Here is a 14,645-nt window from a genome sequence, read left to right on the forward strand (position 1 = left end):
GCCAAATGAAGTCACAAGTTATTGGTGTTAAAGTCCAAGTTCAGTTTCAAGCCTGTTTTGATTTTGTAAAGTCGAGTCTAAAGTACTCAAATTAGTGACTTGAGTCTCAAGTCCAAGTCATGTGACTCGACATACATACATCTGCTTTGAATTAACAGATATGATGTGTGTTGCGTTGATTTCGCAATGAAATTCTTCGTTTTTCTCCACGATGAACGAAGAATCCAAAAACAGAATTCTTAATGAATTTAAGTCACTTTCGAAGTCAAGCTAAGACGGTGTTTGTGTTGGTACATGAGTTTATAGGTGGCAACCACATCGTACAGAAACCTGCATTAAGTCACGTAGAAAATTTCTATTAGAAGGGCTTAGGAAAATAGCATTTTTAAGCTAAAACATACATCGACCAAAATTTGAATTCTGGGATTTGAATGCACCAGGAACACTACTGGGAGACTACATAATGATCTAGAAGACCTCCAAAGTAATGGAGCTGCTCTTTACTGACACAGTAATGCCGATTGGCCGAGATTAGTTCATCAAATACATTAATAGGATGCTAAAGTAAATTCTCCCATTGTTGAAAATGACAAATGACAATAGTTTTTGGTAAAGTGTATTGCTAACTTCCCTTCCAGTGAAGTTTCAAGTGAGTTTTGAAAACTAGAAATCTCTGCTTCTCTTTAAAGCCCTGGCAGATTTATGGAGGCCATTTTGAGCAAAGGGGCAGTACAAATCTTATTTATTGCTACTTCAACATATCAAAGTGAAGGATCTTGCAGCCAAGGTGACAGTGGCATTATAGTGAGACTGACTGAGCAGTACGCCCAGCCTCTACCTTCCTGCATAGATATAAGGCTTTGTGATGTGCCCTCTTGAGTTATTGATACAAGTTTGTCAGTGGTGAAACTGTTGAGGCAGCAAAGGAAATGATGGAGGTTTAACATACTTTGTACACAGTACATTCCCCCCCCCAGGCCCCACTTGAAGGCTGCTTCTTTTATAGGGCAGTAAAAATAGTCCATAACAGCAGTGAGGATCACATGATAAAGGTTAATGTCACAAACCTACAAATAGTCCCATCAATAATGTTGGCATGTTACCCAAGAGTTTGGAGCACACACAGGCATCCTGCAATCGATAGACCAATTCAGCAGCCTCATACCTCAGGTGAAACAATATTACCTTCAGGAGGAAGCAGCAACACAGAGTTGATACATTTTTCATGGCCTGTCTATTGGCTTTTTCCCGGAGGAGGGTCGTATTTAAGTACAGAGGAGTTTCATGAGTCCGTCAGCCTTTTGAAAACAGGCCTTCATATTACTTTGAATCAGAGGTGGGACTAAGTCATTGTCTTTGCACTCAAAAGCCCAATTTCCTGTCCCAAATCAAGACAGGTAAGTCCCAAGTCAAGTCTCAAGTCCAGATTCAGAAGTCCGAATTCCTAAACTTACATCTTTCACCAAATGTAATGACATTTTAACAACAGAGTAATAATTATCAAATTTACAAAATGAATTACACTTTTAAAAAATTGTATTAATTTGTTACAAGTTTGAAGTTTTGGCATCTCTGTCACTTTCAATCAGCACATTTTGCATATTTTGTTTGCCATCTGTAATTTTTGTTTGTAAATGATTACCTTTGGTATCGTTTTTTCCATCTGCCGCTCAAAACTGCAACATAAGTTCTTCATGGTTCTCCCCTGCAACTTGATTGGATGCTGTTGCATTGGTTCAAACAAAATATATCTGGAGGGGGCTGGGAATGAATAACATTAATTTTAATTGATTCAGGACAAGAAGGGAAATTAATTGGTTTGTGACATACTTTATAACCTTCTGCGACCTTGCGTTCTCATATGAGGACATTATTATTTGGGTTAGCTGCATCTTATACTTCATTTTTCGTAACTTAGACTTGTTGTCCTTGTTCATGGAAACTTTTTTTGCCATCTAGTGGTAGGGAAAGCACAATACACCAAGCCAATTTAAAAACAAGATGGCAGCCATCTTTACTCAGTCAGTCTGCAGCTGATCCTGACACAAAAGTGTACAAGATACATAACCTGATCAAATTTTATGGTTGAAACGTGTTTATTTATCCCTACTTTGACATGGCATACAAATTTGACCAATTTATGCATTGTTTGTTTGCCATGTTTTTGCACAACAATGTTCAAGCATCGAAATAAACAATTTTATTGTTAATTAGATGTGTGACTATCAAAAATAAACCCATGGTCCCCTATGAGGACATGTTAATTTCCCAGACTACTTACTGTTCAAGGACAAGGCTTGATTTTTTTTATATATAATTATCCAGTCCTACTCATCCTAAATAGCTAGGAGAAATTAAAATTGCATACCAAACAAAAGCTGGGGTCTCAGGAGGTTCAGTAACGTACTTTTAAACCTCTATGCGTGAGAGAAGGTATCAAGTGTTTTAAAGTCTGAGGGCCAAATTAAGTCACGAGACATTGGTGTTAAAGTCCAAGCGTAGTTGCAAGTTTTTGATTTTGTCAAGTTGAGCCTGAAGTCATCAAATTTGTGACTAGACTCTGACTCAAGTGCAAGTCATGTGAGTTGAGTCTACAGCTCTGCTTTGAATCAACAGATATGATAACACATCTTTAAAAACACAGCATAAATTAACTGAAATTACTTATGTGTAAAGTTTTAAAGGAATACTTCATCCACAAAATGATCAATTGTATATCAATTACTCACCCAGTGTTGTGTTGAATTCACAGTGAAAATTTTGTTTTTCTTGCATGCCTCCACGGTGAACGAAGAATCCAAAAACAGAAAAAAATCATAATAAATTTAAATCATAGGGGTCCACAACAGATATAGATATATCAAAACATCTGTTTATCCAGTCGTATGCTCAATACTTCCCACCACATGCATTTAAGCAGAAACTGTAACATTTAAAACAATTCAGCATAAACTGTCTCAAGCATAGAAAAGTTGCACGCCTCTGCTTTACACACGTTAGTGTTATAAATTGCCAGGTATAAGTGAAAATGCATGTGTTTGGGAAGTTTTGATATAGGTTTGCTGTTGTTAAACGCAGTCCCCATTTACTTCAGTTCATCAAGAGTATTTGCTTTTTTTGGATTCTTTGCTAACCATGGGCGCATCCGAGAAAAACAGAGTTTTCTTCACAAATTCAGTGCAACACACAGGGTGAGTAATTGATACACAAATGGTAATTTGGGTAAGTTTTCATCTAAACTCCTTGAGCATTTAATCCCTCCCTTACATACACTCATCTTTATGTAAGTATCTTGTTATCTAACTCGTCTCTGCATCGTATCACTTTGGATTTTTAATTTTCTGTTAAACCCTTTAACTGTATTGACACCCAGCAATCTGCATCACCTCCTAACCCTCCCTCTTCATCAAACCTCAATATCTGAAGGGCATACTGCGAGGGAGAATATGTGTCTGGGATTGACTGACTGCCTGCCTGAGCCAAATGGCATGCTGTAAAGTTCTTCCCTGTCATTTCCCATTTCTCTCAGAGCAGACCATTGTCTCCTGCCATAAAATAGGAAGTTGTGGGCAGCTTGTCTGCAACTCCCTGACATTAGTGGTTGACTTAACATTTGCGGGGTGAGGCTGTGCATCTTTTTGCGACCTGAGAGGCAAACTGAGAGATCGACATGACCTATGGTTGTTCTTGGACCAGTAAAACCTTTAAAGCTTGAGTAGAGGAAAGTTCACTCACTCCTACTGAATGGCTTAAACAGCAGAGGGTAATTGCACTTGTTACACAAATTTCTTCAACATTTTTGTCCCAGCAGGTTTATTCTGATCAAGAGGAAAATCCTAAACCGAACAAAATTGCACTGGCACTTACTGATTACATGAAGAGTCCTTCGCCCCTTGAATATGTATTATTTAAATGATTGGGGAGGATGAATTTGAAGCATGGCAGAGCTGTAATTTTTAAGGATTTGGGCTTTTAAAGAAAGTCCTTTCTAAAATGTGCTTTGTGTCAATCCTCCTTGGTAGAAGAGAAAAAGATGCACAGAACACTTTCTCAACAACCTGAATAAGTGCTACATATCGACCCTGGACCATCCTTTTCATCATAAAATGATTAAAAAAGTAATACCAAACTAGCATGGACTGATTTTAGTGGAAGTAACTTGAATATCTAAACCATACTGCCAGGCAGAGCACCTGATGGGGATGTTATCAGTCCATTAAACACCCCTTATCTGTGGTTATGAGCCTCATGGATATGGGTCAGTAGGGACCTACTACACCAACTGGTAGGTTCAGAAGGCTGTTATCAGCCCATTCAATGACTTTAACTGGTTTGTAAAGTTTCACTTCACTTCCCTTAGGTTGAGGCGCTAAAGTGATGTTATTAGGTTTAGAAAAAGATCACAGTTGGGCATAAATATTGTTTTCACATGGGACTCAAACTCTGGTTTCCTGGGTGAAAGTCCTGTGTTTGACCCATCCACCTACCTAAAACCTTTTAACCATGCCAACTTAGGCTTCCTACTTATGCTTTATGCTCTCTCCTCCAGTGACCAGGGAATTGCTCCCCGTCTGCCATCATGAAGGATATTACAGTCCCTTAAATGCACCTTGAGGGGACGAGAAGAAAGGAAAGAGGATGCTTCTGAGAGCTTAGAGCGAGGAAGCACCGGTGTATCCTACACAGAAGTCTTTTATCAATTGGCATGACTATGGAGCTCCCTGAGGGTCACAGGAAGATTTTTCTTTTTTCGTTATTTAATGTATAATGCTGCACCTCCATATGATTCTTTATTTACACAGTTTATTCTCACAGTGCTTACTTTGTAGTGTCAGTGATAAGGATCTACAGATAATATAATACAACACAGTCACATGATGGGATGCCATGTAGTGTGCTGTCAACGCGCGTGTGTGAAATGTAACCCTTTATAAAATATAGGATCATTTCATGTAAAGTGTGGTGGCATCACCAAGGCCTTTTTTGTTGGTCTTTATTTTCCAATACAGTTGTCATACACATATTCTTATGCAAATATGTGATGTGTTATTTTGCAGATCACAATAATGGAAGTAAATAAATATCCTAAGCAAAACCTAAACTGAAGTTTTAAAAGAAATATTTAACAGTGATTAAAATCCACAACAACAATACTCGTCTGTTAAACAATTCACATAAATTAATCAAGTACTACTGTAGCTACATGTAAGAGATTTTCCTGACTATCTATCTGTTTACCTGTCTATAAAAGATGCCATAAGGTTTTGAAATTCTTCCAGTCGGTGATACAGTTGTGCAGCATGTCATATGTAAATGACGTCGCTTGAGACTGATGCTATGGAACCAAGGATTTCTCATTTGGAAGCTTCGGCTTCTCCTTGTGTCCCTCCATCCCTTCCTCGTCCTCTCTGCTTGCATCTCCCATGGCTTGGACAAAGATGCAAGGAAAGGAAGTGAGTAAAGGAAGCGAGGACACTGCTTAGCATGTTGAAATGCCCCCCACAGACTTCCTTACACATGGAAGTCCCATGAAAGCCCTTTCTGGCAGAAAGTTTATTTCCATGGCATTATACTGGTCTTCTCAACAGTAGGTGTGGCAGGCACCTACTAAGCCATATCTTTGACGCTTATCACCACTGATAACGACCCTTTAATGCCCTGATGAGCTGAGTTCAGTCATTTAATTAAATAAGACAATGTCCAAAAAGCAGTAATCCCTAGATTTAGGATTGCTCTGCTTTGACAATGTTTGGTTCATAATAGACTTAAAAAAGAGAGAGATCAAAACCAATGCAACAGTCTTTTTTTATACTTATATTTTCCTCCTGGCACCTACATTACCCACAACTTAACTAGATGATAGATAGATGCGAAAATGTCCCAGAGTGCCGAAGTCACGCCCCTTCCGGTGAAGCTCATGGGACCTTAGATCGGAAAAAATGTGAATGGCAGTGAATGAGGAGAGAGCAGTATTATCTTTTGGTCCAGTTTTAGTTGTGACATGAAATCCAAATATGTCGTTAATGAATTTAAAACATAAATTTTAAGGTCAAGAAAGTCATACTTTGTGGTAAAACTGTTGAGATATAAGCTTTTGAAAAAAACGTAATTAGAAAGACTACACAGGAGGCGGTCGCGTATGTGACGTCATAGCCTTCGCTCGCTTCCTGCAGCTTGGAGTGACTGCAACCTGACACAAAACACACAGACATCTTCAATCATAAATCGATTAATCATAAAACAGTGGAATTTCAGCGGGGAGGCCAAGTTGCAGGAAGCGAAGGGAACTGATAATTCTCTGCAGATTCATCACGACTAGCAGCTCCCATACACACAATCATCTAATCCATTGTTAATCTAAAAATACTGATTATAACAGCTTTGAGACCAATTCATCAGTGTTTACTCAAGAATTTAATACTTGCTATTAAAAACCATATCAGTTTCAGTGCTGATTTTATGGATCAAAAACAAAGTTCTCCCAGCATTTATGGCTTCCATGTAGATAAATAATTATCATTTGATTAGATCCTCTCCAACTTAAAGGAATGCGCAGAATGCTAATGTTCTTTTGTTATTATTCATATTTCATCACAGTCTGTTGTTTGCAAAGAAAAACCATCACTGCCTAATTAAGAGGGATAAATGTGGAGTAAGAGATGTGATAAGGTATCTTCAGTTTAAGCAATAATTAGTTTCATTTGTGCGTCGTTGTGCGCTCAGTGTAATTTACAAGAGTGAATATTCTCACTGTTAATCGACTCACTGGTTAAGCAGTTCCTTCTGTGAGGTTTTGTTGTGTGCAAGTTGAGAAAAAGCTGTGGAAAGTGCAGCGTGCCTCGGGAGACGTGGAACAAAACAATGGAATATGTCACTGTGGTGGGTGGGATTTCACCTGTGGGTGTGTGGAGGAGCAAAGCAATGAGCTCAGAGGCAGTATTTAAGGAAAAGCAAACGCACTCACGATCTCTTCGCCTGCTCTACGCCTCGACTGATTCCTGCCGTTGACTGTTTGATATGATTGTGATTGAAATGAGCATTTGGTTTCAGCCAATTGACCTTTCGAGGCGATTGATTTTAAACTAGGAAGCTCTTATCTATCATTCAAGGTAATTGTTGTAATGTGGCATTGTGTTTGATTGGCTGCATTACGTCGACACTCTGAGCCGGTTGTTGCCATGGCTGGTTAGGCATCCCATGTTGAGTTTCCATTCATCGTGCTGCACATTGGCAGCAAAAAGGGCCTGAAGCCAAAACAGTGAGCTTGTGTGGCACGCACACACACACAGGCAGAGATACTCACGTTTACACACACGCACATTCCAGATGGATGCTTTTCAATAGCAAACCAGGTTAATGTATTTATTCCACTTGTGTGCTGCTGGCATCTCAGCAGCTGTTACTGTGTCACCTACTATAGATTAGCCTATTTCTTTTTACGTCTGATGTTGACGCTAGTGTGCCACCTGCCTGTACTTCCCTCTCACCCTGCCTCCTCCTCCTCCTCCTCCTCCTCCTACTCTCCAATGTCTCCCTTTCCTGGCCCCGGTTGCTCCCCGGAGCGAGGCGTATACAGTAGCTATCACAATGAAAAATGGATAGAGAGATTAGCTGCACTTTGTCAGCGAATAAGTGTTGTGTGTTCGCAATCCCAGCACGCCAAAGGGGTTGTTGTTGTGGCTGATAAAATGGCTGCTGCCTCTGATGACTTAAATTATGGTACTTACATATATCAAGATAATGATTTATACCACTCTTTGTCACCCTCTGGAGTGTTGATGTGCCACATACAGTACTGGACCTGGCAGCGCCCCAGGCAAGCTCCCCCCGCCGTTGCCCTCCTAATAAATAAATGAATACATTTTCTTGTATTACAAATCAATACAAATAAACAACTTAGCAAATTTCATTCTCATTTTCCTCTTACTCTTATGCTCTCCACATACACTACACTCAATCATACCCATCAATGCTCTCACATGTTGAACCTCCTCTGATGAACACCTTAAGCTGAACTGCATTGCCAGGACTGGAGGTGGTACCCATACTACAGACTCACTATTAGCATTAGCATTAGCATAATTTTCCCCTTAAGTTAATTTTCTTTTTTTTTTTGAAAAACAAAACAAAAAACCTGTGGGTGGCGTCCACTACAGGACGATCCGCCACTAGACAACAATCCGCCACTAGACAACAATCCACTGGAAATTCAGGACAATGAGAACTTGCTTTCTTTGTTGGTGTGACAGATTTTTTTTTTTGTCCTGCATATGAGATGACGTAACTCCTGAAGCATCTCTTGCTCCTCTGGTTGGTCTCCTGGGAGAGAGCGTCATCTGTATCAGATCAGCTGTAGAATAATTAAGTAGCTGTGAAGAGGGAGAGGTAGCACACACACACTCACACACACACACACACACACTGAGGGAAATCATTACCACAGCAGGAACATGATAACCCTGGAGACAACCACTGTCTGTGTTTGTATTGACTGTCTCGCTGCTTCCTTATTTAACCTGACCTTTGCGTGTATAAATCGAGCTGCGACATCGCCGCAGAGGCAGAGGGATGGATGGTTTTTCATTATTTAAGATATTGCACACGTTATGAAGTTACCGTAGGAATAAATTACTTGTTTGCTCAGTACTTATTTACACGTCCGCACCAAAGTTAAGTGAGAAGAGTGTAAACAGAAAGTGAAGTGAAGTGCTAATGTGTCTACTTATGAAGTGAGACTTGGAGAAAATTGGCAGACTCCCCAGAGAAAGATATTAGCTGTTTTTCCAAGTGCAGCATATTGAGCCATAAATCATTGGTCATACACTGAGTGTATATTATTCCCACTACCGATGTCTATGCTAAAATCCATGTTTAATGCATAGCGACTCATGCTCCATAGGGTCACACTCATGGCCTGAGGCGTGAGTGCTTTCACTTGAAAATGAGGTCCAGTATCTTGGCACTTTCACATGAGAAAGCAGGTGGAGGAGGTGCAAGGTTTTATTGTGCATGTTTATTATCGTGGGTTTGTCTGTTTCCTACACTTCTGGTGCCCAAATTTTGGGGACAGTCTCTTGTTATGGTAGTTGGACGAAAATGTTTTTATTTCCAACAACCTGGTAGATTTTTTTCCTTCCCTTTGTCACTGCAGCTATTTGCCGATTGACACCCATAACGACGTGTTAATACAGATCCTACTGTGTGCTGTGCTGTGCTTAGAATGGTTAGGTTAGGGCTTGTGCTTGCCATTTAAGTGGTAAATTTACAAGAAAAAAAAACTTACAAATGTACTGCCTGGAAGTCAGGTGACATTGTATAAAGAGCGACGCGGTCCATGGAGGGAGTAAGATGTGATGGGTGAATGGATCAAGCAATGGACTTCCTCACAGGAGACTGTGGTTTCAGTCCTGTGTGAGTCAATGTTGGCTTATTATTTTTTGACTTTTAGTTTTTAGGATGTATAAAGCTGCTGAATGTATACTGTATACATAACCTTTAGCTGAATGGACCTGTTTGTGTTAATATCATATTTCAATGTTGCTAGGATGCCCAGGAATACACACCTGAGTGCAGAGAACGTCCACCTTTTTTCCCCCTCAATGCCTTTCCTAAATCTACAGGTAACACACCCTAACACCTGTTAGTTGGGTTTTAGATGTTTTCCATTCACATCACACAGCCTGGGACAAGAACTCCTGACACAGGGGCTAATAATGGCAGAAACAAAAATGTGGTGCCCATAATTACGCTACACAGAGATGGAAGGATCAGTGACCAGGAGCACTGCAAGACAGAGACATTGGATCATAATGGCAAGAAAAGTGTTGCTGCAGCGTAGATAAGCTGCTACCCTGCTACAGCTGCAAAAGGAAAACCATAAGATGGGCACTTCTGGGGCCATATTCACAAACATTCTGAGAGACCTCCTAACTTAGACTAAAAACTTTTAGTAAGTAGTACTAGCTCAGGAGTGATTTAGGAAAGTTCTCTAAGCAAGGAAGGGACAGAAACCTTTATCTTAGTGAGAGGGTGTGGTTGACCCTGTTGCTAGGTGTGATGCTTCCTTTTAACAGATGTGATTGGTTGTCACAGACAGGCCCATTAGTGAGCTTGCAAGGTGTGGACACCCAGTGGAAATGAAATGAACTGCATCACAATATGGGCTTGACAGTGTTGTCGTTATTAGTGTGATCACTCTGCTGATGGAAGGTTGAGACAGACCAAAGGCATCACTGCTGCACTGTTGCATTTTTCCAGTTTTTCAAATATCTTAGTATTGTGATAATTTTATTTCTGGCGTTACAGCGTTATTTTGCTAGGTGGGAAATGTGTGAATATCCTAAATGAGATCAACCACAAACATTATCCCTGCACAATCTCATCTGTAGCATTACTCACTGTCATTTTGTGTTTAGAGACCGTTTCGTCGACCTCTTTCTGTTTCCACCATTTTCTCCTCTGCTTAGGAAACTCTTAAGCCTCTTAAAAGTCCTCCTCCCTGCTCCTAACAGTTTTTCACCTGAGGAGCTCTTTTAAGGGCTAAGATGCTTTGTGAAGAACTTTTATCTTTACAAGGACCTAGTCTTAACTTTAAGGGGAAATTCTAAGAAAACGTCACAATGCTAAGAATTTACTTAGTCACTAGGAGCAACTCTTAGCACTAGGAAACTTTGTGAATACGGTCCCTGGTCTTTAAGAACAATGGTTCCCAACTGGTCCAACCATTGGGTCCAGATTTCTCCTTAGTCATTAGTTTGGGGTCCCACAGTTTAATATATTCAGCGTACATACTTGCGTTGACCATGTTATTGAGCTAGTTTGATGTCTCCGTTAAGTAGCGAACAGTTAGTCACTCACTCTACAGCAGAAAACGGCACTTCAAAATAAAAGCTCTGTGGTGGAAATCGACTGTACTTTAAAATAAAGTGGGTTTTGTTTTTTAGTAGTCCATTCAGAATGGGCTTGCGACCCACTTTTAGACTGCAACCCACCAGTCATTTTTGCTTATTGTTACACAATGACCTAGACTGCATTAAACCTTGGGTCAGTTTTGTCTGGCTAATATCACGAAGAGGTCCAAAAAGTAAACTTCCCACAAGGGTTAAATACTTTAAACTGTTTTTATGCCATATGCTTTAACCTCTGTAATACTCTATGGAGTAGTGCACAATAGCCCTTGAAGATCTATCATAGTTGAATTGGTGTCAATCAACTGCAAAGACATTTATGTAAGCACATACTTACATAACCCTTTGTTCACCACTTCTATATACAGGATAGCATGGTGGCATAAGGATACTTCATTGCACAGCAACTTGACCTTCAGTACTAATTTACTACTTGACAAATGTGTCAGAGAGGACTCTGTTGTGAGAGATTTGCTGCATACAAAATAGATATAATTCTTTCTTGATAGCATGACTCACTCAGTCTCTTATGGGTCTCTCTAATGTGCAAATTCCAGTCTCCTTGAAAGCAGAACGTGCACTCAGCAGAAGTTGGAGAAATAATGAACAGTGCATTTCTGGCTTTATGAATTACTGACACAATACATACATATATATATATACAGTTTAAAAACATTTTTTGTTACATGCTGTCTGGTGCAGTTTTTACTTTGTTAAAAAAAGAGGTTAATGAAACTCTTCCTGCTGCTGCAGTGGAAATTGTTTTTAGCTGAAGTCATTAAAGTTTATTTATACTGCAGCTTTTCTAGAGCACGAGACAAATAACATCACAAGCTATGAATCATCTCAATGATAAAGCCCTGACGCAATTACGCACCGTGTTAATTTTGCTCACATTGCTGTTGACATCAGTGAAATGCACACGATGTCAAGAGTAATAATGATGTCAAGGTGAGTGTAGTTTCAAACTCCGCCAGGTGGTGGCAGTTGTTCACCATTAAGCTCTCGGCTGTATCAACACTTGAATTGGCAGTAATCACCTCTGCACTTGCAACTGAGCAGAACTGGTGGTACGGAGGATGGATTCTGAGGTTAAAACATGAAAGACTTTGTTGAATTATATAGAAATACATCTCAATTGAGCTCATTCTTTTGGGCACTTGTTCACTTATAATACTTAGAATAAAGAACTCCAGCTCACTTGCCATCAACTAAAAAATCATGCTCACCTTTGTGTGAGTTGTTCAGACAGCAGATCTGTTTGGAGCTGGAGTAAATGGGTGAGCCAGTACAGTATCAATAAAGCATCCAATCACTGAATAACACACATCTCATTCATCTCTCAGCAAAATGGAGCAGGCCCTAAATAATACTGTGCAAAGCTGACACCATATGGATTGTGGTTGTAGACTTGAAATAGAGTCAAGCGGTACACATTTGTCGTGCTGGGCGCAGATGCATTGTAGCCCCCACACTGTGTGACTCATAGCTACTGTACACTCACACAAACACACATATGCGAAAGTGCACGTGCGCACACAAACTCTCCCTCCCTCTCTCTCTCCCTCTGTCTCTCTGTGATGTAGGCCAGTGACAAGCGCAGACCCCCATCAGGGCTGACAACTGTTCACCGGATGATGCCACAGAGAGGAGGCAAGAGGCCATAGTTAAGGGGACGACACCTGTCTCATAGTCCAACAACGTCAGTCCCACACATATGCAGAGATGCAGCACATCCACACAAAAGGCCTTTTTGACAGATACACGTCTAGACTCCAACATCCAATTTTTTTTACCCCCCAAATTTCCTCAACAAATAGAGTCAATACACACTCGAATTTGGCATCTGAAGCTAAGTCTGCACACGTGGGAGGCCGAGGCTTTATCTCTTCTTTTAAAGCGTTGACTCACAGCCTGAATCGCAGGCAGCCCTTTGCTGACAGGAGGGAAGAGATAGCAGGGTTCCCCTCCCTGTCAGCTCCCACTATCAGCTGCTCAGAGCCAAACTACAGCCTCTAAAATAAATCAGGAAGTGGAGTACGTTTTTGTCATTTTACCCGTGACCAACTTCTGTATTAAGACATTACAGCAGAATTAAAGGATGAGTTAAGGCTCATTTACACTCAGCGTTAGATACGTATATGGACACCTACAGAGCCCTTTGTCTGTACTCTGCGTCCATGTTGTCAGCATATGTGCATGATTTCCAATAACAGACAAAGCGGAAATATTCAGGGCAGAGTAGCATAGTTCAAGCATTTTAAACATGGACACAATGTATCAGTAATGTGGAAAATAATTCTCTGTTCACACCGCAGACTATAACACTGTCTCTGTTAAGAGGTACATTATTCCAACCACTTCCACCTTTGCCACATTTTTTGGTGTCAGAAACCTTTTACTGCCCCCGAGTGCCATCTTTTGGAAATATTTCTGCCAACATGAAGGTGCATAGAAATACGTTGGCAGTGACGATTACAAAATTTAGAATGAATGTATCTATTTTTGTACATAAAGGTAGTATAAATGAGCCAAAACCTATTTGATATATGCTTATTCTCCATCTTCCTGAGAGTTAGATAAGAAGATTGATACATGTCTGTACTCAAAACATACGATGACAGCTGGGAGATGGTTAGCTTAGCTTCAAAAGGTGCTAGTAGACAGATTTTATGCTAAACTAAGCATAGTTAGTCCAGCACACAAAACCCTGTAAAAACTATAATCTTAGTTTTTGCACTTAGTTTCATGTAGCCTACAGACTAAAAAGGTGCGATTTAATGTTCAAATTCTGAGCTTTTTTGGTTCTGGTAGCAGGATATTTAACTTTTAGATAGAGCCATGTTAGCTGTTCCTTCCTGTTTTCAGTCTTTGTACTGAACTTACCTGTTTCTAGCTTCCTTATTTAACAGACAGGTTATATCTTTTTTATCCCTGTAGAAAACCAAAGTGTTCAAGCAACACATTTTGGTTTTGAGGGGGGTTATGGGCCAGACAATTTCCTGACTGGCAGTCACTTCCTGAAGTCTTGCAATCACTGTTTTGTGCTAAGGTAGGTGTACGGAGAGCTCAGCCCACTGCACAGGCAAATGAAAAAACATCTTCACCATCTTGACAACACATGCACAGCAGTTAGAAAACATTCAGCAACTTCATGACACACGAAAACGTCAAATTGACAGCATATGTGCAGGATTTAGAAAAGGCGCTGTTTTCAAGAGACACTAAAATATGATGCACGAGGCTGTTGACAACTCTTTTTCATGACAGCACGACTACCACTAGCACTTTTTTAAAAAAAATGAAGTTGCTAAAAGATGACATCATATGCTCATTTGCATGTTGGTACCATCATCACGCATTTATTTGCATATCGAATTCAGTGATATTCATGTCATTGTCATGGTGTTTATACTATACTGCACCACTTTCTAACACTTCCAATCCAAGGAGTGAAGGCATCAATGTAAATTAACCATAGAAACTCATTACAACTGAAGCATCTCCTCTCCTTCTGCCTGTCTACTGACTACCTGCACAATTAACAGCATGCATAGGAATGAATTATATTGTAATGTATTTCTCTTATTTTCCTTGATGGTCTGAAAAAGTCTAAATTTCACGAGTCGCTTTATAGAAATTGTGTTGCTGAAGAGGGTCTGAAAAGTCACTAAATCAGGTGAGAAAGTCACCAAGTTTGCAACACTTTTGCATATTTACAGTGTAAGCATGAGAATA

Source organism: Epinephelus fuscoguttatus, linkage group LG22 (genome assembly GCF_011397635.1).
Source record: "Epinephelus fuscoguttatus linkage group LG22, E.fuscoguttatus.final_Chr_v1".
Lineage (NCBI taxonomy): Eukaryota > Metazoa > Chordata > Actinopteri > Perciformes > Serranidae > Epinephelus > Epinephelus fuscoguttatus.